The sequence below is a fragment of the Mus pahari genome, chromosome 2 (assembly GCF_900095145.1).
Source record: "Mus pahari chromosome 2, PAHARI_EIJ_v1.1, whole genome shotgun sequence".
NCBI lineage: Eukaryota > Metazoa > Chordata > Mammalia > Rodentia > Muridae > Mus > Mus pahari.
In genome coordinates, this window is record NC_034591.1 from 94,371,049 (window position 1) to 94,375,000 (window position 3,952).

Below are 3,952 nucleotides of genomic sequence, written 5' to 3' on the forward strand. Positions count from 1 at the left end.
TACTTCATTCCTCCTTAGAATAAGGAACAAAATACCCATGAAAGGATATAGGTACAGAGACAAAATTTAGAGCTAAGATGAAAGGATGGACTATCCAAAGACTATTGTTTTTAATAATTTTGGTGCTAGAAGGAAAAATGGTTTTGAGATCATTAAATATCAACTTTCATTATAGCGGAATCATGGGCTTTTTAAATAAATGGTTGTATTTACACACTTTCTCTTTGTTTACTCTGAATTAAGAACCTCATGGCATGTGTATAGTAGAGATGAATATATGTAAAGCTCCATACGGTGGCACAAGAGGCCAAAGGTCAACAGAAAAGGACAGATGTGTTCTCATGATTATAAGGGACAGAGTATTTTCAAGAAAAATAGTAGGGTCACTTATAACAAATGCATAAAATCTAGTGAACTGAGAAAAGAAAAATACTCATTGAATTTCACAACAGGATATTGCTAGAGATTTTAGGAAGAACTGATTTACTGGGAAAGGTGAAGACAGAAACCATATTAGGAGGGTAAAGGGGTACGTGAAATAGAGACAGGGAATCTCAACAGTCAGCAGAGATAAAGAGTACTAGGAAGGACGAGACATGGAGTTTTGTTTGTTTTGCAGTTGAGTGAATTTTGAAGGGACTAAGAATGTCTAAAACTAAGATTTGATGACTTAGGAGATGTTTGATTGAATAAAGCATTTCAGGGGCAAGTGTGAGGAAAAGGTTTGGAGTCAGGGTACCCATGTAACTGGCAGATGGTCACGGCAGTCACCTGTGATCCGGGCATTGGAGGCTGGACAGAGGGATCTAGGAATAAGCTGGCTACATAGATTAGATGAAGTTTTGAGTTCCAACTTCAGAAATAAACCCTGTTTCAGAACACATGGTACAGAACCATTGAGGTTAACATTCAATGTCGAGTTCTCGCCTCCACATGCACATATGAACATAAATATTTACACTGGCACCTGTGAGCATGCTCACACGTGAGAACTGCATGCACACCACACATTAACATGCCCATCAAACCTCAACAACTCAGGTGAAAGGAAACTGGTTTAATGAAGGAAACAAAATAGAAACAATAAATAAATTGAATAAACAATAGAATGTGGCTCCTCCAATGATGGAAATAAGCCAAGCATAAGGGGTGACCCATGCACAACTCTGGACTTTACCATTAACTCTTACAAAGAACTTCTCAGAGGTCAGTGATTCCATCTCTCAGATGAGCTCTGCTTCTCTCTGCTCGAAATACCATCATCATATTTGAGGTTTATTTCTAGGAGTCTCTTCCAATTTGAGATGATTACTATTTTTTTTTTCTGGTGATAAGAAACCCTAACCTCCACCTGGTGCCTGATAAGAAGGCAAGCTTGGGACCCTGAAAATAATCTCTCTCTCTCTCTCTCTCTCTCTCTCTCTCTCTCTCTCTCTCTCTCTCTCTCTCTCTCTCGTCCATAACCACCGGTGATCGCTCAGCTCTGATAATAGATCTTCACTCATTTGAAGAACAGGAGCCTGTGTGACTAACAGAAAATGGACCAATAGGTGACCCAAGTGTTGGAAAGATACATTTTATTAAAGATGTTATAAAGAAACAACACATAGGGAAAAGAGTCCTATGTGTAGCCCATGCCTCACCTTGGGCACAGTTGATGCCCTAGTACAGGTTTGCTCCACGATATTGAAAGTTCAGTAAGAATAATCTAAATTAAAAGGCCAGGCAGTGGCGTCACATGCCTTTAATCCTAGCACTTGGGAGGCAGAGGCACACAGATTTCTAAGTTTGAGGCCAGCCTGGTCTACAGAGTGAGTTTCAGGATAGCCAGGGCTACACAGAGAAACCATGTCTAGAAAAGCAAAACAAAACAAACAAACAAACAAACAAAAAGTAAATTAAAAGAAGAATTTGTCAGTAGCTTGTCCAACAACCTAAAAACTAGACAAATCTTTCACACATCTCCTTACCAAATAAAATTGTATTAGAACACGCATTATTTCACAAACTCACCAAGCATTTGTTGAGACAACAAAGAACACATTGAAGAGTTTTACAGGGACTGCATGTTAATTATGTTCTTGTTGCTATGAGGGGGGGGGACAAAAAACAAAAGCCAGAAAGAAAGAAAGAAAGAAAGAAAGAAAGAAAGAAAGAAAGAAAGAAAGAAAGAAAGAAAGAAAGAAAGAAAGAAAGAAAGAAAATTACAGGATCAAAAAGACCCTATGAAAACAACTTAAGCAAAAGAAGTTGGGCTCACATTGCCCATCCTGGCCAGGAAGTCATGAGGTGGGGACAAGAGGCAATGGTCACCTTATAACCAATATCAGGATATAGAGAGTATAGAATTCTGGTGTTGGTAGCTCCTATTTTTGTTTTTTATTTAGTCTTCCACCCCAGCAAGAAGACTCCATTCCCTCTGGGGGTAGATCTCTTTTCCTCAGTAAAACACCTCTATAAGCACCCCAAAGACACTGACAACACAAGTGGTGTATGAATGTGAGTCCCAGTGCAGTCAAGTTGACAATGAAGATTAACAATCACAGACCATTTAGCTCTTAGAGACAAATACTCACATAATCCCTTTCAGATGGTCCTGGATGACCTTGGCTTTAAGAAAAGGCAGAGCAGTGTAACACCCCAGGCTGCTCAAAGCAAAAGAGGTAAAAGTTCCTCACTAGCCATAAGGTGAAGAAGTTTTCAGACAAGTCCCTTGGTCACATTCACAGACTCAGACAAAAGAGCTTGATTTAGAGACAAGTCCCAACTCATCTAAAGCATTCAAATAGGTCAAGGTCTACTCCTTGGTTAAAAGTTGAAAACAAAGCCAAATTCAAGAGTTTAGAAAACAATGTAAAGCATAATAGAAAACCATGATGCTGTCCAAGAATTACTTTAGGAATACAGTGACTTTCAGAAAGACTTAGCAAGTGCAAAAAGTTCAAGAGAAATCAGGCAGCCAGAATTCAGCATAAAATACAACTAAAGTGAACTTGATAACCTTCCCATTACAGCAGAGGACTGCCTATTCTGGCCTTAGTGAGGGAAGACACCCTGAACCCTCGAGAGAGAGACTTGAGGCCCCATGGAGTGGAAGTCTGGAGGGGTTGGGAGTGGTGGGGACATCTTTGAGATGGGGTGGGGGTTGGGGGACAGAGGAGTGGGAGGAAGAATGGAATGAAGAGCTGTCACAGGGGAAGGGGATAACGACTGAACTGTAAAAAAATATAATAAGGAAAAAAATAAATAAAAAAGAAAACTAAAGTGGATTTGATACCCTTCCCATTAGTGAGGATTATGGCTAACCCAAAGCACTCTGTTATCTCCGGGAATGACTTCTCAGTATATAATCCTCATGGTTTTTCTCTAAGGAAACCCTTCAGTTTATATTCCAGGTGAATCATTGAGGAACTTACCACTCCTAAGGTTACTTAACAAACAACTGAGCTGATCTGTGGTTTCAGTCAGTCTGCATTTAAAGTTTATATTCCAAACTACTAGTTTCTTCAATATGCCATGAAGCAGAACTGAACAAAACTCTTGTATCAGAAACTGTATCTTTAAATTGGAACTTAGATGGGCTTAATTTCCTATGAGCCTCATAGACTAGCTTTACTACTGGAGATTGGTATTAACCTGTTTGGTTTCATTTCAGGGTACTCCTTCTCTAATTTGTTGGTATGTTTGATGTAAGGAAGTCAATGTTTAATGACAGAAATTGTTATGGACAAAACAAACACTCAAATTATACCAAAATAAAATATTATATAGATGGTGTATTAGTCAGGGTTCTCTAGAGTCACAGAACTTGCAGATAGTCTCTATATAGTAAAGGAATTTATTGATGACTTACAATCTGCAGTCCAAATCCCAACAATGGTTCAGTAGTAGCTGTGAATGGAAGTCCAAGGATCTAGCAGTTGCTGAGTCCCACACCGCAAGAAGGCGAAAG